General features: G+C 48.8%; 1 long non-coding RNA gene across 1 annotated transcript; it reads right to left on the reverse strand.

Annotated features, from left to right (window-relative positions):
• Positions 1–252: 252 nt before the first annotated feature.
• On the reverse strand, positions 253–20,989 carry LOC141414802 (uncharacterized). Its single transcript, XR_012439671.1, has 3 exons — positions 20,653–20,989; positions 9,889–10,011; positions 253–4,331 (listed from the first exon to the last, which is right to left on the reverse strand). It is a non-coding gene; the product is annotated as an uncharacterized lncRNA (long non-coding RNA).
• Between the last annotated feature and the right edge of the window lie 675 nt (positions 20,990–21,664).

Below are 21,664 nucleotides of genomic sequence, written 5' to 3' on the forward strand. Positions count from 1 at the left end.
TATTTGAGCTATTGTGCCAGTTTTGGTATATATATATATATTGGTTGTGGTTGTTAGTTTTGACTGCCTGCTTGCTTTTGGTTTTATAGCTGCACCAGGATATGCTTGAGGGATTCAGAATTGACATGTATATCAGTTAGGAAATTACAAGTAAGGGGTTGTTTTTCTCACCTACTAGGAAGTCTGGAGATGGATAGTCCAGTTAGGGGCATCTGTCCAAAAAAATCATTAAGAATCAGTACTCCTGCTACCTTCCTCTTCTGCTGTCTTTGACTTGGCTTTTGTTTTCATGGTCATGAATTGCTATATCCCTTCCAGGCATTGCATCTGGGTTCCGGGCTGGGAGAGGGAAGTAGGGAAAGAAGTTTGCACCAGCTGAATCTATGTTTTTATTAAGAAAAGAATACCTTTCCAGAAACCCTACCATAAAGTTCTTCATACATCTCATCAGCCAGAAATGGGTTACATGAATATCTTAGCTAGCTTTGAGGGAATCTTGCTGCCTCAAACAAACTCAGGAGGAGAGAGAGGGAAATGGCTATTGGGAGGCAGAGAGTGGTCTTCCCCTGAGCCAGGACAAGCCTCTGAATGCACTGAAACTGCTAGGCCTCTATTTGCTGCATTCAGTGTCTTCTCCTCTCCACCATCCTCCCCATGGGTGACAAAGTTATTCCACAGCACTTGCCCTGTCACATTACTTCCTTGCCAGATACCTCCCTCTACCCATAGGATGCAGTCCAAATGCCTAGGCCTGGAATCTAAGGTCCCCCAGATGAGACCTCAAAGCCACCAATTGCAGTTCATCCTCCCACCCCCAGCTTGCATTCTTATCCACTTAGGCAGTGCCCTTGACTTGTTCTCGTGGACCATCTACCATCCTTTCTGCTTCGTGGAACCCATCACCTTTAGGGTTGCCTCCTCTCCAAAGCTGACTCACTGGCACAGGACCCTCTCTGTGGTTCTTCAAGAGTGACAACTTGTGCTGCTCAAATCTAACATTTGCCACATATCAACCACCTCAGACTGAAAGCTGCCTGTGGAGTGAAGACACCCATGTGTTCACATGGGTCTGCATGAGAAAGATGCAGGCTAATTACTCACTTTATTCTGAACCACACAGCCCAAATGTCTCCAGAAGGGCTCTTTGGAATATTGATGGGTTTCAAAATACAGAGCTGGGACTTGCTTGCAGAGATTTAAGAAGTTTACTGTCAATACTGATCTGCTTTGGTCATTAGGTGGTCAGCTCTGCCAAGGCAGGCCATCTGTTTTGTTCACCATTATGTCCCCAGCACACAGTGAGGTGCCTAGGATGAGTAGGTACTGAAAAGGTACTTGTTGAAAATTACATAAGCAGGTGCTCCTGAAAATTGGTGAGCCAATGTGCCTGAAGCCTTGTCCTCCCCAGCTCTGGGCCTGAAGTCTGGGAAAACAGTTCTCCTCTCTTAATCCTACTGGGGGGAAGTGAGGAGCCAAATCCTTTAAGCCCCTTTAAGAGAAGCCACCCAAGAAGTCCCTCACCCTGAAGCTGTCCAGAGTTGGGGGCTCCAGGCTTGGCATGAAAATGTCATCAAGAACACTGTACCCTGGCATACTTCTGCTCAGTGTTTGGAAAGGCAAACATGTTCTGGCAACAGGGAGGCTGGGAAGTCACCCCACTGGACGCTCAGCCACAAGGAAACAGATAGATGGGAAGGAATCAGATGTGGGTAAGCTGTAGCGAGGCAGTCATTTTGTCTGAATAAACAGGAGCGACTAAGTGACTTGCTCCATGTCCCACATCAAGTAAGCACCAGAGCTCTGGTCTGTCTGGTTTCAAGCCCTGTGATGGCCAGTATCACTTTCACAGTGCAAGACAAAAGCTGTGAGTTTCAAGGCATGAGTCTTTTTGTGTGGATGGATTAGGTAATTCAGACTTTAGGAACCTCCATCCTTGGAACCAAGGATGATGGTATGTAACACACAGGCCCTCTGGATCTGTAACTCCTTCCCCTTGAAAATGGACTTTATTGGGTAGTGATGGTATAGAATGGAAAGGAGGGGATATATGCCTTTATATATATTTTTAAACTTTTATTTAAGTCTAATATGCATGCAGTATAGGACATAAATTGTAAGAGACAATTAATTTTCTTAAGGGATGCATACCTGTGTCTGGTACCTGGCTCCAGAAACAACATTACCAAGACCCCAGAAGTCCCCTTCTCAACTCATTCCAGTCTTTGTGTCCCCCCTGCCAGGCATTCTGATCAAGACAGTTTTGGCTGGTGCTGATACCTTAAATAAAGGGAACCATACAGCATATACTCTTGTGTGTGAATTCTTTGTACATGGTGAAATTCATACACGCTGTTGTATAAATGACGGTTCATTCATTCTTGTTTCTGTATGATACTCCATTAATATATTGCAATTTGCGCATTCTACTTTTTTGGGTATTTTGAACGTTTTCTAGGTTTTAGCTAGGACAAATGGTGCTATTATAAGCATTTTGAATATGTATACAAGTCTATTGGAGGCATATATATATATATATATATATATATATATATATAGTAACAGGGAAGGTGCATATTTGGTTTCAGTAGATAGGGGTAAGAGGTTTCCAAACTAGTTATACTAACTTACAGTCCCACGAATATATAAGAGCTCCAGTTTCTCCATATTCTTATCAACACTTGGTATCATCATTGCTTTTAATTTAGCTATTCTGTTTAGTGGGTGTGTAATGGAATCTCATTATGCCTTGGTTTTTCATTTTTGTCTCGTCATTGACTAATAAAACCAAGATAGGTTTAATTGGATTATGAGTCAATGACATGGTTTTCCCTTTGAAATTTGCCTGTCCTGCAGGAGAGAAATGGGCAGAGGTCTCTGAGAAGGCGTATGGCCCCTGGATGTGGGAATGTTGAGGAGGCACTGCTCTGCCACTTGGAGGCCTGGGAGCGAGGGCTACAGTGATCGTGGGAGCCACTCACGGGAGGTGGTAGGATGCTAGGGCAAGGGGAGAGCTGTCTTTTGTTCTGGCATTTACTGGCTGCCACATTTTGGGCAAGTACCTCAATTTCCTTGTCTGTCAATCAAGGGGAAAGAAAAATGGTAAGTGAACAGGGCTGCTGTGAGATTTGAATGACAGGGGGTGTGAAAAGTGACCGGCCCAGAGGTGTACTTGACCTCAGTGGTCTAGGCTGCCAGGCCCAATAAGTGACAGCTGTAATGACTGTGTACAACGGTGGAGAAGAAGAACCCAAGCAAGGCTGTCAGTTACACAGTGATAACAGCAATGTCCTGTAACTTCCATTGGACTTCCCTTTTATGCTTAGAACCTTGCTTCTCACAAGTCACCCTTCCTGCCGGGTGCCAGTGGCTCACACGTATAATCCTAGTAACTCAAGAGGTGGAGATCAGGAGGATCACAGTTCGAAGCCAGCCCGGGGAAATAGCTCGTGAGACCCTATCTCGAAAAACCCTTCACAAAAATAGTGCTGGTAGAGTGACTCAAGGTGAAGGTCCTGAGTTCAAGCCCCAGTACCACAAAAAAAAAAAAAAAATCACCCTTCCTTAGGAATTAGCAATCTCAGTACTAGCCCTGGCTTGAATTGCCTTCTCTAAGATCTTCTGAACCCAACACAGCAATGAAGTAGAAAGCACTCATTGCTCCTCACAAGCTGTTATGTAAGAATTGTGGGGCTGGGTATAGTGGCCCATATCTGTAATTCCAGCACTCAAGAGACAGTAGGAGGATTTTGAGTTCAAGGCCAGCTTGTGCTACATAGCTAGAACCTGTCTCAAATAAAACAAAATAAACAAGAAATCTGAGGGGTTTTCCCTTACTCTAATCAGGCAGTAAAAGTCAATTTAACAGCAGCATTCTCTAACTGAGCAAGGGCTTTCCATGGTTTAGATGTTACTCGTCCAATGTCACCTTTGTTTTCTCCTGGTTTGGTTTGGTTTTTTGAGACATGGTCTCACTATGCAGCCCAGGGTGGCCTGGGACTTGTGATGCTCCTGCCCCTGTCTTTTAAGTACTAGAATTAGAGGTGTGTTCTCCCATTTTGTCATGAACTGTGTTTGTCCATGGGGAGGAGGAATGGGCCCAGACCTGTCAATAGATGAGCACTAATAAATCCATGGCCACAGGCAATCCCGAGAACTGAGTAGTTGAAGGTCTTTCTAGGCTGGGGGCCTTCAGAAGATGCACTTTGTCTTGTCTCTCCATCTAAAAATGTCAAGCCTTGCTTTTCCTCCATCCTCATGCAGTATCCCTGAGAGCTGATTTGGGAGACAAAATGTCCAAACACCATTTTCTTGAGGTCTGTAGTTGGAGATACCTAAGAGATAGGAGGCATAGAAACAGTACATTTGGCTCACTTGTCAGTTTCAAGGGGATCTAAGTCTGAGCCCACCCCTCCGCCATGCTTGATGCCCACTTTATAGGGTTCTCACTTTAACCTACTTATTGTGCGTGTCTCATAAAACAGCACAACTCCACCAAGAATAATCTAGAATTACAGTGGCCACCTTAGGGAACTTTTGTTTGTTTTTGTGGTACTGGGTTTTGTGAAACTCAGAGTCTCACATTTGCTAGGTAGGCACTCTACCACTCGAGCCACACCCCCAACTCAGGGGGAACTTTTAATATGACCAAAATGATCCATCTTGGCAGTGCCAAAGTTTTTCTATGAAGGGCCAGATAGTCAATATTCGAGGCGTTATGAGCCACACGGTCTTCAGACAGTACAGAAGCAAATGGGCATGACTGTGAGCCAACAAGCTTTATTTACCAAAGAAGCCTGAGCCAGGATTGGCCTGAGGGCTGTAGCTGATGGAAGCCTTCTCTGGTACATACCTTACCTGCCAACAAAGTCTTGGCAAAACAGCAAAGGTGGGGCATGAATGGGAGTTGAGACCTCAAGGCCCAGCTGAAAACTTCCAAGTGCATCTTACAATTATCCTCTGTGAGGGAGCATCAACGCGTCCTCTTAGTTTTGTTTTTGTTTGCATGTTTATTTTCAGATTTGTTGAAGACTTTCTTTATTGGAGACCATCATTAAAAAGTCATTCAACTTTGTGTTTCCTACTAGGGATGTCCCACTCCACTGCTGTAATGACAGGTAAGCTAGTTTTGCTGGATGTCACTAAAGAGCTCTGAAAGACATCAATGCATATTCAAAATGTCCTCTGTCAAGCTTACTTCTATACCCAGCACTTGGGAACCTTTGGCAGGAGGAGTGAGAGTTTAAGGCCACAAACACACACACACACACACACACACACACACACACACACATACACACACACACATACACAGTCCTCTATTGAGACTACCTCTGAATCTTCAAACAACATAGAAGGAGCATGTGAAATTCCCAAGGTAAAGTCAGAAAAACCTTCAGAAGCACTTAATTCCTTGGTTCAATGTCCTGCCTTTGGTGTTAGCAATGATAACATCAACTCTTTCGGGATTTCATGAGCCCTCTTCTTATGAGTTGGTAACAGGCCTAGCTAAGTGACTAGGCTACCATCTTTGTTCTTAGATCCTGTCCTGTTGGAAGTAGATATAGCCAAAAACTGCAAGGGATTCATACACTGTGCCAGCCTTAATATCAACATCTTGTCACTCAATCCCTGAATAACTCAAACCTCCAACTGGCTGTGAACTCCAACGATCTGGTTTTTAAAATAGTGTCCTGTCTGAACATTAAAACATTAGTGTTCTCCTGTTTTGGAACATCAGGATTTTTAAAACTTGGATTAAAAAAAATCTCATAAATTTCTTAAAAGCATCATTCACTCTATAGAAGGCTCATATTCCCATTTCTATGGGGTTCAAAAGTAATGGTGCTTCAGAGCCCAAGAAGGAGTTCTTAGAGTGCAGAGTAAGACCTTGTTGACAGGAGTCAGACTTTTTTCCCATAGGTAGATGAGCAGTTCCAAGAGGGAAAGGGTCACTTGGAGACAGAGAACCTTGTGCCCACCTCTTCTGTGTGGAATTAGACTTGGTCCTCCCAGACATGCTGACCTCTAGGTGACCCTTCTTAATCCAGATAATCCTTTGAGAATCGATCCACAAACTCATCACCATCAGCTTGGAAAGCCTACAAATCTCCAGGGCTGGGAGGCGGGGAAGCTGGCTGAGGCCTTTTGCGACTTCCTGGCTCTTGAATGGTAGGAGTGACTTTCAGGTCTGATGTGAGGGTCTGGCAGAGGTGCTCAGGCAGGCACAGGAGTTAGAAGGGTCTTTTCCTTCTCATGTGGAGAATGTTGAAACAGGGAATTTGCTTAAAATTAGCCTGGCCCCACATTTGCTTTGTTTGTTTGGAATTTATTCTGCTTTGCTAAGGCTCTCCAAAGAGAACACTAAAAATGGCGCAAGGGTAACACAAAGGTAATGGAAACATATGACAGAGGATCAACCCCAGAGAATCTGAAGCTGGTTCCCAGACAGCCTTGACTAGAGGGGAGATCAACAGAGATGAACTTAATCCGTGTCCTCCCAGAGACCTGCCCAATGGGCTTTAGCAAAAGCCACTGTGTTTTTAATCTGTTCCTGGAGAATATTGACAAAATAGCCCCAAGACCCATGAGGAGGGGGAACAGAAAGTCCCCCACTAGATTGGGTGCCTGTGTAAGTCTGATGAGTTCTGTGTCTGGAGGGGCTGAGTAGGGCTGGTGATAGAGAGCAGGCTCTGTAGAGGGAGGGACACCAGTGTGTCCCCAGAGCAAGAAAGAACCTTAGAATCAACACTTTCACAAGACATGATGAACACTGAGGAACAGAAAGGGGCGAGTACCCCCGTGTCACACAGACCTATGGCATTGCAAATGCACAACTCCTGGTTCCCAGTGTAACCCTCTTCCCAGAGCACAGCCTGACAGGGGATGGGGAGTTTGGGGCTTGTGTTCCTTCATTCATGCATTTGTTCATTCATTCATGTGTAAACGGGGAATAGTAGCTTTGTGCCGGGTTCTGTGTAAGATCTGTGTGAAACTCGGGGAAATCTCACCATATGATCTTTGCTCTCCAGAAACTTAAACTCTAAACATACATGTACACACACCAACATACATGCATGTGTGCACACTCATACACATGCATACATATTCCCAGGAGCAATTAGGTTGTAATAGTCCCTTCCAGAATGAATGATAATGACAGAAAGGGTCACAGGGAGAAAAATACAGGAGTGGGTGAGTGCTGGGGTAAGGCTTATTCTGATTCTCAGAGCACTTCTTAGCTTGAACCTCAGTGACAGTCTATTTAGGGACCTATCAGTCCAGCACAGAACCACAGAAGAAGGGGCACAGTCTCTTCTGGTTGAAAACATAAGAAAAAGTTATCTGAAAGTAAAAGAACAAATCAAAAGTAAATAACAAAATGAGCTTTGATTCATGGTTGGTGGCAGCAGGACTTTTCTACCAGACAAGTACATCTACCTAGATGTACTGTGGAGTCCTCCCAGTGATGCTGCCATCTCTGAATTTCAGAGTTCTTCCTGAGGATCTGCCTTTTGAGCCTCAGCACACTCTTCTGATTGTCCTCAATTGGCAAGTCTCTGCCCTTTGTGGATGAATAGAGATTTTGGAAGAGATGGATCACATCATTCCCAGCCAATGCAGGGTACTCAGTTCAACTCTGCTCAATTCAACACAAGTTGATTGAGCATTAGAGTATGGAGGATGCATTGTAGGAGGCTCTGGGAATGAGATAAACCCCAACTCTACCCTCCTGGGGCTTATTTCTCAGTTGGAAAGATAGACCCTAAATATAAGGATAGCAGCGGCACACGTAGGTAGCCTATGGAAGGGGCAGAGCTGTAGGAATACATAACAAGGGGCAAGACATTTGAATGGGACCCTGAAGTGTGGGCAGAAGTCGGTCAGATGAAGAGATGAAGGACAGGAGGAAGAACATTCTGGGTTGAAAGAAAAGCATAAAGGAAAATGATGCCAGCCATCATTATTGAACACGAGCTCTACATCAGGCACTATTCCAAGGAGTTTAAGTTTGTGAAGATGATTTCATTTAATCTCCATGCTAAACCAAGGGGTCAGGTGATATCACTAACCCCAGATGATGCATGGAAAAACAGAGCAACAGAATAAGAAACCTTCCCAACTGGTAAGGAGAAGAACTGGATTCAAGCTCAGGTACTTTCTGCTTCTTCCAGAGCCTCCTTAGCAGCTATGCTAGAGTGTGCCTACGCTCTCAGAGGAGGCCTCGTGTGAGTGACGATCGTGACTTCCACTCAGAGTACGGGGAGGGTATGGAAGCATACGTTGGTACAATCTTTCAGAAAAGTGGTGTAAACACCTGTGTGTAAGGAGACTTACAGGTGTGCATGCTCTTTGACTCAGTATTTTCACTTCTAGAAATTCATCCAAAGGAAATGATCAGAAATGCGCATAGCTGGGCATGGTGATGAATGCCTGTGTATGCCAGCACTTGGGAGGCTGAGGCAGGAGGATCTCAAGTTCAAGTTCAAGGCTGGCCTGAGTTACATAGTGAAATTTTGTTTGGTTTTGTTTTTTTAAGAAGCCAGGCATTGGTGGCTCACACCTATAATCCTAGTTCCTTGGGACGCTGAGATTGGGAGGACTGCAGTTCGAAGCCAGCCTGGGCAAATAGTTGGAGAGTCCCCTGTCTCCAAAATAGCCAGAGTCACTTGGCCTGGAGGCACGATTCAAGTAGTTAAGCACAAACCACAAAGCTCTGAGTTCAAACCCCAGTACCACCAAAAAAAAAAAAAAAAGTGTGCCGTCAGTGGCAAGTGGGAGATGACTTAAATGTCCTTCAGTAGGACATTTGGTTAAATCAGCTTCTATGATAAAATATCATGCAGCCTTTAAGACAAAAAATCGTGTTGCCCTCTTGGTTTGTGTCTGAAGGGTGCATTTCGGATGCACAAGAAGAAAGGTCTGTGAAGAGAAAATGAGGGTGGGCCCCTCCGCCAGGGTAGCAGGAGGTCACTGGGACCCCTGGGTCATTCTGGGGGAGGCAGGGAGGCCAGACAGGAGGAGCCTGAAGAGGGGAGGGGAGATTCAGCTCCAAATAATCCTGACCTGGGGGAGGGGAGTGGGGTGATCTGGCCAGTGGACAGCCAGGGCGCTGGCACAGGCTCCAGGCTCTGGGTTTAAAGAGCTTTAAAAGCTTATTAAAAAGGTTCCTTAGCCATCAAATGACTTTTAAAAATCAATATTTTGATGATTTAAGTGCAAGGGAATCAGAAACATATGGATCAAATTGTCCTCAAATTATAGATACTTAAAAAAACGTGTTGGTCTTTAGCAGGCCCCAAATATTTGAAAAACAGATTCATTGTCTTCATCTCTAGACAAAGCTCTTTGAAGTCACCTTGAAGAGTCCATAGAGTTGGCCCATAGGAGTTGGCAGGGCTCAGAGGGAGAGGCAAGTCAATTCCTCTAGCTGCGCCTTCTCCGTAGGTAGGGCTGCAAGGGCGGCTGTGTATATGAGTGTGCATATGTGCACACATGCATGTGTGCTCAGCAATGCTGTGCTCTCGTCTCCCCATAGAATGCCTGGGCTCTGGGAGCAGAGTTTGAAACCACTGATCTTATCCCAAATCCTCATTCTACAGAGGCCCAAAGCAGGAAGACCAAAGGGTCACACACATCAGTTCAACTTAACTCAATCCAAACTCATGCCTTTTTACTGCACCCACTCCTTCTGCCCCCGCAACAAAGCCCTACTTGGGGAGGTGGCAGAGCCCAATGGGTCAGTCTGGTGCAAATGCAGAGGTAGAGGCATTGTAGTGAAGATCTCTTTTTTTCCTCCTCTGCCTCTGGGAAGAGGCGGTTGTTTGGAAATGAGATGCTCTGGCTTTTGAACACCCCCAGAGCCTTTGAAAAGGAGGAAACAAACCATACCTGGAGGTCTGGGCTGAAGACAGTGGCTCCAGAGGAACAGGATGGTGGCCAGCTGGTTCCCCGCTCTAGCCTCCCTGATTTAGGCCGTGCAAGGGTTCCCACCCTGTTGACCAAGGCTGAGTTCTGCATGAAGGCAGAGGGTGAGAGATTAATGTCGAGGGAGGGAGGATTGTGACTCAGCAGGCCTCCGGGGGCTGTCCCTTGGCTACCCCACTTCCCTGGTGAGATCCACTTCTGTCCTTGACTCTACCCTTCCCCAGGAATCCCCGTGCTCACTTCCCCCACACTGACAAACATGCTGTGCCCTGGACCTGTGATACTTCAGGACAAGGGGTTGATTCTCTCTGTCCCAGACCCCAAGAATGGCCTTTCTCCTGGGGGCCTCATGGCTCAGCTGCTGGTCTATTAGGTGGCTCTGGGTTGTGCACCTTTTCCACACTTCCACCCCATTAGTAACAGCATGTTCATTACTGTGATGATTTCCACCTCCATAGGCAGGCTCACTGGCCAGGATCAAGGTATGAATGTTTCCCTGTACCCCATATACGCATGGGCTGTCTACTCTGAGGAAGAAGGCAAAGGGAAGAAATATGAGAAACAGAAATGCAAGATAGATGAGCAGGGGGAGGGCAAGGGTCCCAAAGAGGATAGGGCCATCACTGGGCACCTGAGGTTGGCTGGCGCAGGCCAATGGGACAGTAGCTGGCCACTGGGAATGTGGCTGGCATTAGAAGCTCCAAGGGAGATAAACCAGCCATGTCTGGTTCTTCACAGCCCTGTGACTTGCACCTTCTTCAAGAAATTTTGGGGACAGGGTTTCTTGGGCTGGAGGTAAAAGGGGAAAATGAGCTAGAGTCTGGTTAGGAGGCGGGTAGGAAGTAAGTGAGAGTCAGAAGGACTTCTTCTCTCTACTGAGCGTCTCTGGAAAGGAGCTAAGAATTGGTGACAGATTCCTGAAGACCATGGCAACCTTGGCTGGGCAAGCTTGTGTGTGTCCTGCAAAATGCAAAGAGGAAAATGAAGTGGGAAGTCTTAATTCTCTTTTCAGCACCAAAGAAAGGAAAGGGAGCAGGAAATGATGCCCAGCTCAATGCTGGGTATGTGCTTCTCCCTGTTCCCTAGACATTTGCTTCTGTTCACCCTATAGTGGAAAGAACCACAGTCTGGATCTTAACCCCTGGGCTGAACCTGGCAGGTCCTGGAGTGACAGCCCCTGAGGAGGGGAGCCCCAGTAACATGTGGCTGCTTTGTTACAGTATTGTGGGGTCTGTCCTCCAGCACAAAGGGAGGTCACACTAAGCATCCAGCCCTTATTCCCAGGACTCTCAAGGGCCACTGAGCTGTGCTGGGCCCAGGCTAGGGAGGCCCCTTCAGTTCTGGTATGTGTTCCCCCATAGCCCCAGTCCTGTCTCTGCACCTTTACTTCCCATTTCCACCCATCATAACCTATCCTCTTCAAGGCCCGGTGCAAGCTGCCCTCTTCTGACAGCTGGAGTGCTCTCTCACACAAAGTGGGGGTGGGAGGGAAATAGGTTTGAGTTTTGAATCATGCTAGGATTTGATTTAGAGGAGGATACACTCCATACTGCTCACTCTTCTCAGTCACCCTACTTTAGCCTCTCCCTGGCCCACTGATGTCTGGACTGAGACTACTCCAAAGTTCCAGCCCTGTGCTTTCCTCTCCAGACCCACACCCCTACCAGCCAGCAGGATGTATGGCCAAGGTCAACATATCCTCCTCTCCCCGAATTCCTGCCTACCACCCTCTACTCTGCTGAACAGACCAAAATTCTGGAATTCGTATTTTTGAAGGTACTGAGGTCAGAACTCAGGGCCTCATGCTTGCCAGGTAGATGCTTTACCACTTGAGCCATGCCCCCAGATCCTGAGATCCATTCTTAACAATGGCCTTGTCCTTATCTACTCATGTCAGTTCACCACAAGCCTCTCCCATTCCCTTCTAAATGCCTTTCACCTCTGTGCCCTCATCTCTACCCCTAGTTAGCCCTAGGTTCAAGCCATCAGTCCTGGGCTGTGATCCTAGCCTCCTAACTTGTCCAGTCTTACTTTCTGCACATTGCCAGTACAGCCAAGTTGCTTATGTCTTTCAGGCTCTCCACTGCGTATCCTATGAAGCCCTGGCTTTTTGGGCCAGCAAACTTTCCCTCTGTGACATAGCTCTAGCCTTCTCCATCCCCTTCTTTGGCTCCTCTCCTGCCCAGACATTCTGATCCAGGCTCAGTGAACACCTTCTGCATCCCAGGGGCCCCAGGCTTTCTCTTACTTTTGCACATGCTGTTCCCTGTGCCCCATCCTGGTCTGGCCTCCTTGTGAATTGTTCCTCATATCCCCAGCTCCTAGAGTACTGACTGTACTCTACCTTGGGTCTCAGTAGGCTTCAGTGCATTGGTGTTTTGACCCTCCCCTAAAAGTCTAGGTGTACTGCAAGGACAGATGGCTCTTCTAGCCTCAGTTCCTAGGTACTGACCTAGGCTCAGTACCTGGGAGGTGTCTGTGGGGTGGAGAAGTGAACAAATGTGTTTAAATGGTATACATCTGCCAGCTCTGCCGGTTGTTTTTTGAGGTCCCCTTCAGGGCTGTCCTCTGGCACACCCTGTCACCGGGCATCTGGTCTTTTAGAATCAACATGCAGCCTAACTGTGGAATCTGATTTTTTTTTTTTTTTAAGTTTCAGGGATAGCCAGGTCTAGAAGGGGGAGGCTCTAGGGGCCCTCCTCTCTCTGTCAGGGGGGCGAATTCAATGGAGGAGAGCAGCCACAGACTAAGTGGGGACCTTAATGTCAAGAGCCTGGGCTTAAGACCTGGTTCCACTGGGGGCCAGTGGCCACTCAGTTCTTATTCATCCTACAAATATTTATTGTGTGCCTACTGTGTGCATGGCACTATGCTAAGTGCGGGAGTACACTGCAGACAAAAGAGAGTCAAACCCTTCCTAGGGCTTTCCTCTGATGAGGAAGACAGATGGGAAGTAAATATGTACAAAATCAGTAAGCATCAAGAGGGGAAGAGTAGGGAGGCTGATGGGTGGCCTGCTCTAGACACATGGTCACACAGGGCTTCTTAGAAGGGACAGTATTTAATCTGAGGCCTAAAAGATGGAATGAGTCAGCCACTCAGAAAGCTGAGGAGAGGGACAGAGCTCCAGCCTTGTGCAATGGCTTGAACAAGGTCTTGAATCCCCTGAGCCTCAGTTTCCCCATTTGTGAAGGGGACCATCATGCTTTCTTTGCTTCTCACAGGGCTTTGGGGTGTGAATGTGGGCGGGGTGTCAGAGGAGCCCATACTAACGAGAAGAACATGTCTGGTCAGACATAAGAGGCTATTACATTCTGTTCCGGTGTTTATGGCAAGATGCCTGCTACCTCCTTCTACAGAGAGGCACCACCACCTCCCCCTGGGAGGGTCTCTAACCTTTCAGCTACCCACACTTTAGTATGAATACGAAAATCAGTGTATCAGGAGACCAGATTTTTTGCAGAATCATAGTGTGCTGGGACCTGAGACAGAAGGGTAGAAGACCCTGTTCTGGCAAAATGGGGAGACCAGGTCTTTTGGACAGTGAACCCCTCAAGATTAAGCCTTGGACTTGGCAGGGTGCTTGAAACAGAGCAGTGGCTCCACATAGCTGTGGTGAGAATGAATGTCTCCACAGCCTCACCTGCCTAGGGAGACTTGCTCCTCTTTCCTGGGCTTTCTTCGTTTCTTTCAACCTGCCTCTGCATTACTTGCAGGCTTTTTGCAGTATTAATGTTCTCACTTTCCCAGTGGATGTTTGGCCAGGCCAGTGGGACTGTGTGTGCGTGTGTGCAGGCACGCAGGGCTCTGAAGGGGCTGCAGACAAAGGCCTAGAGTGAGATTCAGGGCACAGCTGAACTGCCCTGAACTCTCCTTTTTGTTTTCAAGGAAATGCATAATCCAAGAACCACCCACGGGCCCTGGCGGCCCAGCTAAGCAGGGCTGGAATGTGCTGCCTTTCCCGTTAGTAATTGTTTTTTCTAGTTAGCATGTAACCCTTCCCCTGCCATTGCTCTTCTGCTGCTGGGACCAGGTCCTCTCTTAGCCAACAACAGAGACCCACAGGCAGGGTGGGACACTTAGGCTGCTCCCCCTACAGTGTTTCCCTACTCTGCTCCATACCTCTAAGGTGTGGTTGGTGGGCTGGGGCTTGACACAGGCCTGCAGTTTCTTCCCCTACTCCAAGAGGGGCTGGAGGCAGCCAGCCAAGACTGGAGAAGCCCAAAAGGCATCCTGGGCTTGCAGGAGCCTGCAGGCTCTGTGGTGGGGTATGTGTGTCTCACTGACTATGAGTGGTGTCTACTATGAGCTGGTAAGGAATGTGAGTGCGTGTGGGCGGCTGTGACCTGGGACACTGACACTGAAGACCCATTGGCAGGCACAGGCTATGTGTGTGCCTTGAGAACATGAGTACACATCTGTGTGAGCCAGTGTGACTGCGCTTGCCAAAGTGAATGTGAGTGTGCCTATGCGGCTCCAGAGCTGACTCAGAATTGCCCACCCAGGAGGGTGCCTGCCTGAGTCTGAGCCCCCAGAGGGAGGCACCCCCCTTTGCTCCATGCTTCTGTCCTTGGCTGCCTCACCCCCACCAACAGGAAGGGCAGACATGACAACCCAGGCCTGGTCTACTAGCTGGGAAGTAAAGAAGCAGAGGTTTATGCTATTCATGGCCCTCCCAACCAGGCCCTCCTAGCTAGGCCCAGTGCGCTCCAGGGCCTGGAGTCTTCCGGCTGCATTTCTTGAGGGGCTTGTAGCTCCAAGCAGGCCTCTGTTCAGATGGAGGTGGCCTCTGTGAATAAGAAGGGTAACTGGGGTGACACTTGCTACACCCTCAACTTCACCCTCCCTCCAGCACTGACCACAGCCTGTAACTCAGCCCGATCACTACCGCCCTGGCTGGGGAGGGATGCTGGAGGTAGTCCCCATCTGTCTGGCAGGTAGGGAGCTCTGCCTCTTTCAAAAGGGAAACTCAGGATTGCAGAGGGGCTAGGAAGTCAGGCGGTGATGAAAACTGGTCCTGTGCTGACAAAGCCCAAGTGTGGGGTTGGGTCTCTGGCCTTGGAGCCAAAGCTAGCTGTGCCCTGAGCAGCTGGCAAGGTAGGAAGCACCAGGGCCCAGTCTATCATGGCCACTGAACATTTGGTGCAAATCAAAGGCCTTTCCAGCCAAGACAGGAATGCCGCCGAGTGGGATTTGGGACCAGGCCTGGCAGGGTGAACACTGCTCTAATTGAGGCCCTTCTAGACTTTTAATTATGAGCAATATTTTCCCAAGCTTCCTAAATTGACCATGGAGATCCGCTGGTGTTAGTGCCCATGCCAGGGACAGAGAAAAAAAAAAAAGGTTGTTAAAGCTTTTCCAGCAGGCTTATTTTAGTGAATGTTTTGAAGTGGGAGTAGTCACACAAAGAAGAGGCCAAAGATTTTTTTTCTCAGAGGCACACGTATGAACACAGACAGATGCCATAGGCATGAGCAGACGTACAGGTAGATCACACGCACAGACACCCGTTCAGAAAGACACCCGTACAGAAAGGCACACGTACCGACAGACATGAAGGTGGCTGCAGATGCCATAAACACTAGGCTGGAAATCTTGCCCAAGCACCTGGAGGCTTCAGAAAGGAAAACAGTGTTGGCGGCCCCACCTGCTTCTCACCTTCATCTCCTCCTGCCATTCTAGGCTGCAGGGTCTGGGCCTGCTTGCAAGCTCTTATGCCCTTTGTCAGGTGTGTTTACAGGGTGCAGGGCAGTCTGAAGACCCCCAGCTAGGTGTTTCTGCTCTGTCCCAGTCTCTGAGGAGTGATTATCAGGGAATGAAGGCCAGCCCTTTGTCAGAATGAAGATCCGGAGTTCAGCACCCCAGCCAGACCCTCGGGGCACCTTCCAAGAGAAACATCCATAATGTTCTGAGAAGCTGCTGGCTGTGGTTACAGATGCAGAACACTGAGGTGTCTCTGGAAAACAGGCACCCTGGGAGGAAGCTTCCCTGAGACTGAGCCCTGCTCTTACCCAGTCATCTCCTGGATTTCAGGAGGTCCCCTGCCCCAGAGCAACAAATCTGATCCCCATCAGAGGTCTGGGACACTAGGAGTCTTTTACATCACTGCTCACTTATTGTATCTCCAACCTCTGGAAGCACTGGACACATGTCTATTGGGCTCTGAAGGCCCTGGCAACTGGAAAGCCAGATCAGGTCCCCAGACATGGGTGAGCCTCCTACTCTCCTCTCTGTCCCTGCCATTTGTACTCCGTGCCTGTGGGTCTGGGCACCTAGGCAGACTCCAGAATCCCTTCCCAGAGTTCACCAAGGAGCCCAGGAAGGCTTGCACAGTAGAAATGGTCACAGATAGGGCTTCCGACATGGAAGGAGACCAGAGACAAACTTGCTTTCTTCACCATCTTGCCAAGGGTGCCCTTTGGCCTGGCTAATGCTAAGATACAGGAAGCCCAGAAACCAGGAGTAGAGGAAGGCTGTTCCTTAGGGTTGCCAGTGAGGCTTGGGTAGCATGAGTCTTGGTGGCCGTTACAGGCTGTTGTTATCATCCTTATCTGGGGCTCCTTGTTCTTACACCACGTCCTCAACGGCCCCTGGAGTCAGGGGCCCTGCCGCTCCCTCACCAAACAGATCGTTATGGTTTCCGTTGTTTGAGGAGGGGTTGGGGGGAGGCTGTCTGTTTAATTAATCATTTTAGGCCACCCTGGAAACTCATTAAGCCACCTCTCAGGCTGGAAGTAGGAACACTGCTCTCAAAGCTGGAACTTTCTGGTTTGCCATATCAGGGTCCATTTTTCCTTCCATGCACGGGTGTGCCTAAGAGAGTGCGTCTGAGGGGGCAGAGAGAGAGAGAGAGAGACCTTGTATCTGTGTGTGTTTGTGTTTCCTAGATTCTGCAAGGAACTTCCCTTGATTCTTCTTAATTACCAGCCCAGAAGAAATTCAAGATGCCTAGAGCAAAGGTCAAACTCCACCTGTTTTCCTTGCATTTCATTTTCTGGCAGTTCCCACAATAGTACAGATAAGTAAAAGATTAAGGCAATCTTTTCTAATTAAAGTAATTAAAAAACGGTGATGATTGCACCTTTCATCTGAAAGGGAAAATATTTACTCATCCAACTGCAGGCCCTTAAAAGCATTCAGGAGGTCTATTTTGATAAATAGGTCCTCCTCCCCTCCCCCAGTCCATTCTCCTCCTCCTGGACACACACAAAGACTGGTTTATGGAGCTAGAGGCTGGCTGGAGAGGGGCATCCTGAAAGCCAGGGCTGGAGGGTAGGAGCCAGGGACACTTTAGCTCAGCTCCTGCCGGGCACTGTGGAAAGATTTCTGGGGCTCTTGCAACTTTGATTTGACCCAGATGGGGTTTTTTTGGTTTTGTTTTTGTTTTTTTACTATTGCTTCTGCTTTCCAGGGGCTATAGCCCAAAGTCCCTCGGCCTCCCTCTGACAGCTACAGTCTCTTTAGGCTTCTTCCTTCTGACGTGCATGGGATGGAGAGCTCAAACAGGAAGATTGTCAGACTGATGGAGTGGATCAAGTGGTAGAATGCCTGCATATCAAGCATGAAGCCCTGAGTTCAAACTCCGATACCACCACACACGCACATACACAAAGTCACAGAAAGACTGTCAGAGACAAAGTCCCAGATACTGTCCATCCTCCCAGCCTTTAGACAGGCACAAGTCTGTCCATGTGCCTGACAAATAAGTACTTGATCAGAGCTACAAGGGATACTCAGGGATCTGGGGTACAGTCCCTTCCCACAAGAGAGGCAAGGTTCTACAACTGCCCTCAGCTACTCCAGCAGAAAGCAAGTCAAATACAGGCTGCAGATTTCCTTCTGAGTTTTTGAACTCATTGTTCTGGTTCATGGGATTGGATGGCACAGATTGCAGCTTTCCCCTAAATAGGTGCTCTTCTGGTGAGATTGGCAGTGGAGACCTAGGGTCTTTGGAGAGTGGGAGTATGAAAGGGCAGAGGTGTTACTGCCCAGTCCGACAGTTGCTTGGTCTCTGTCCCACACCTGGTGCTCACCACTAGGAGGTGCTGCAGAGCTGGGCAGCTGGAGCTTGAATCAGCCTGGATGGAACAATCCCTTTACAGGCTATTCCCCGAGTCCGCATGATATGAAAGGACATTCTGGGAACCAGCTCCAAGAACACCCAGGCCCAGCTGTCCCTAGAGGATTGTCTCTGCCTGCCCCAGTGTTCTCAGCCTGACTCACAGCCCCCAGCTGTCCCTGCAAAGGTGCACAGAGTCCATGTGGGCAGACCCATGTCTCAGTGGGTACTGCTGTCCTGGGTGGGCTGGGTCGAAAGGAGGAATGGGTGTGTGCAACTCTCACTCTACCGTGAGCTAGCCAAGTACAGTCTCTGGACTGTGGACTCTGGCAAAGCTACCCCCAAATCTCCATCTTCCCAGGCCTGGCTGCTCTAGTCACAGCCGCTAGAGTGACAGCTCCAAGTGTGCTGCCTCTCTGCCTGGTCATAGATCAAGGTGCCCCACTCCCCAGGAGAGAGATTCATCAGCACACCTAAAGCACAGGGTCCCTGTAGCCCCACTTCACACCTCACGGGGCTTGAGTTGGGCCCGACCTTAACCAGAATCCTCCTGCTGGTCCCCACCATCCTCTGGATTCTCTCTTAGGACTCCTGAAGACCTGCATGCATAGGCGTGCACCACAAACGAGGACAAAGTGATGGCAGGGCTCCGAGGTGCCCTGAAGCGCACACACTGAGCCCAGTCTGAGAGCTTTTGTCCTGCAGTCTGAAGCAATACCTGGGGTTTGTCTCTGGCTTCTGATGGGCCACCCCAACACTGTCCTCCTTCCACCTCAGTGTAACCCCTCTTCCCCAAGAGGCCTCCGTGTCAGCCCCTCCACTCCTATGCTGGCTCTGCCTGAGGCCTGAAGGGCCAGGATCCAGGTCTCCCTCAGTTGGACTCACTCAGGGAGTTCTGTCTGACCCAACCTACGCATTGGCGCATTTGGTGATTAACTTGCTCAGTGGAAACTGTCCTCAGGGAAGTGGAATCCTAGTTGCAAAAATAAATTTTCTCTCTGGACTGGCTTTTCTAATCTTGCTTTCAATGCATTCTGGCTTTTTTTTCTTTCTAGTATCCCAACCAGCTTTTATCTTCTTCCTTTCCTCCCACTGAGACCCAAACAAATCTCCCAATAAACAAAGTCTCAGGCTACTTTCTTAAAGAGACAGCACATGCTTGTCACCAGTTGGATGTCCTTTCCTGCCTGTGGACTGCAAGAGATGTGGGGTTGGGGGGAAGAGGGATGGGCTAGGAGGGGCTCTATCACTCCAGAAATTCTCAGGAAGGAGTTGGCCTAAAGCACTCTGCCCAGAAAATCGCCCTTTGCATTGTCACTTGTCCTTGCGTACACCACTGGAAGTTAGGGGCTAGGTGGGAACCCCTTAGGGTTTACTGTAGCAGAGTGGTATTGCTCAGGTTTGACAGACTATAGTTTTGTTTTGTCTGTAGGACCCAGAAAGGATTTCTTCCTTCTGAAGTGTGACTTTAAAAAAAAAAAATTCATGCCCACTTTCTCCTCCTCTGCCGCCCCATCAAGTGAACACATCTCTGAAGTGATGATATCAAAGGAAAATGGCTTCAGAGGGACAAGTCTGGTCACACACAGCTTCCTTGGAACTTGGCTGCTTTATGACCTGGACAAGCTCTGGGCTTCATTTGCATTTGTCTCTGTGTTGTTGGTTTGGTGAGCTGAAGTCTCAGTGGGCGTAAAAAAATACATGCTTGTGTGTGTACCTGCGTGTGCATGCATGTGTGCCAGATCACTGCATTGAGTGGTCTCATTCTCTTCTCCAAACAGGGGTCCCCCACAGTCTGAGTAGGTGCATGCGCTGAGAACACTCCTCATTCTTATCTGAGTTGTTTGAATCAAAACAGGCTGTTCAGGGAGAGTAAGCTGAGCTCATTCCATTCCCCAATGGCAAAGCAGTGAGAGGGACAGAAGATGTCAGGCCAGGACTTGGAATCACCTGGGGATCCTATATAGTGCCAGCTCCAGTGCAGTGGGGCAGGGGAGGCTGAGATTCTGCATGTGTAGCCAGGTCCCCATGAGGCTATGTGGCTGTTTTCTTGCTTGTGGCCTGTGTAGTTATGCCTGAAAGAGATGGCCTGCTGGCCCTGCTGCCCACTGAGGAGGCAAGACTGCCTCTGCCCCTGCTCCTTCCTTGTCCCCTGCATGCTTATCTCCACAGCCCCTAAACTGGAGCCCTCTGTGGGACAAATGACACGGAACTAGGGTAGCTTTTCCCCTTTAAGGGACTACATTCCTCGGTGGGACAGTTGTCCCAGGGCCCTCTCCCACTCCCACTTGGAAGCCAGGCAGAAAAACTGCCTGGTGGGCAGATTATAGGATTAGTCAACTTTCCCAAAACAGGCCCAGAGGCTCAGGTGCAGGTCTGAAATGAGTTTTGGTCTGAGACTTTCCCAGTGATTTGTGACAGATGTGTCGTGGGACCCTCCCTCTCCCTCCCCATCTCCCTCCTTCTGTGTGCTAGTAACTCACTGGTACCTTACTCACAGGCCTGGTACCTTACTCACAGGCCCCGAGACTTGGGGCCTGGGTTTCAGTGAGAATGAGCCTGTGCTTCAGGGACCCAAGTCTCAGGCAGGAGGAAGAGAACATCCTAGGCCCGGGAGCTGGCTTTGCTCAACCTCCCCATCCCCTTAGAAGAGGTCACCTGAATCTCACCTGGATTGGAGGCCGCCTCGCAGGGACATTAGGCCATTATGGTCCTTAGCCTGTACAGCCCTTGTCATGCTTCTGTCTTCACCAGGTCTCTGGACCCAGCTCCCCAGGTCCCTCTGTGCTCTGGGACAGAATGATGCTCTGGCTCGGCCTTCCCTGTAGTCTCAGCTTGTCGGCTGGCCAACACCAGCTCCAGGGCTAGTTCTTCCCAGAAAACGAGGTCCTAAAGACCAGCCACAGAGGACAGACCACTGATCTGGGACAGACAGATGTCTGAGATGTGGAGAGCTTGTGAAAATACGTTCTGGGCCCTTCTGGAGAGGTTCTGAGTCAGTGCCGATCGGATCAGGCCTGAGAATTTGGATTTCTACCAAGTTCTCAAATGATGTCAATGATGAAGGGAACATACTTTGGGAACCATGATCTGTTCTATTTTACAGTTGGAAAAACAAAGGCCCAGGTGTGTGTGTGTGTGTGTGTGTGTGTGTGTGTGTGTGTGTGGCCCAGGTGTGTGTGTGTGTGTGTGTGTGTGTGTGTGTGTGTGTGTGTGTGTTTATGAAGGCAGCCTGAGCAGGGTCACCAAGAAGTAAGCTGGGAATGAAGGTCTCTCATCTCCTTGGGTTGGTAAAGTTCCACTGGCTGCCACGGCCCACTAGGCACCATTTAGAGCTGGCTGTGACTTGGAAATGGTGTGTTTTGGCATGTCTTGGCCTCCAGGTTGAAAACTGTTTATTTGGACAACTAAGAACACGACTTCAGCTGAACCATCATCAGATGGAAGCTTTTATCTTGGGTGGCACACTCTTGGTTACCTCCCATATTTTGGCAGAGCTGCAGAGTGGGGCAGTGATGGTCAGGGTGGCTCCAGAAGCCCTGGCATCCAATCTGCTCTTGGGCGGTCAATCAGGTGGATAGGTTACCCTTTGTGTTGATGACGGATGGGAATGCAAATGTTGGGAGGGGACCAAGCTCTTTCATCCAGCACCCTAAGGCCTCTGGAGTCCCTCCAAGTGGG

The sequence above is a fragment of the Castor canadensis genome, chromosome 12, assembly GCF_047511655.1.
Source record: "Castor canadensis chromosome 12, mCasCan1.hap1v2, whole genome shotgun sequence".
In the NCBI taxonomy this organism is placed as follows: Eukaryota; Metazoa; Chordata; class Mammalia; order Rodentia; family Castoridae; genus Castor; species Castor canadensis.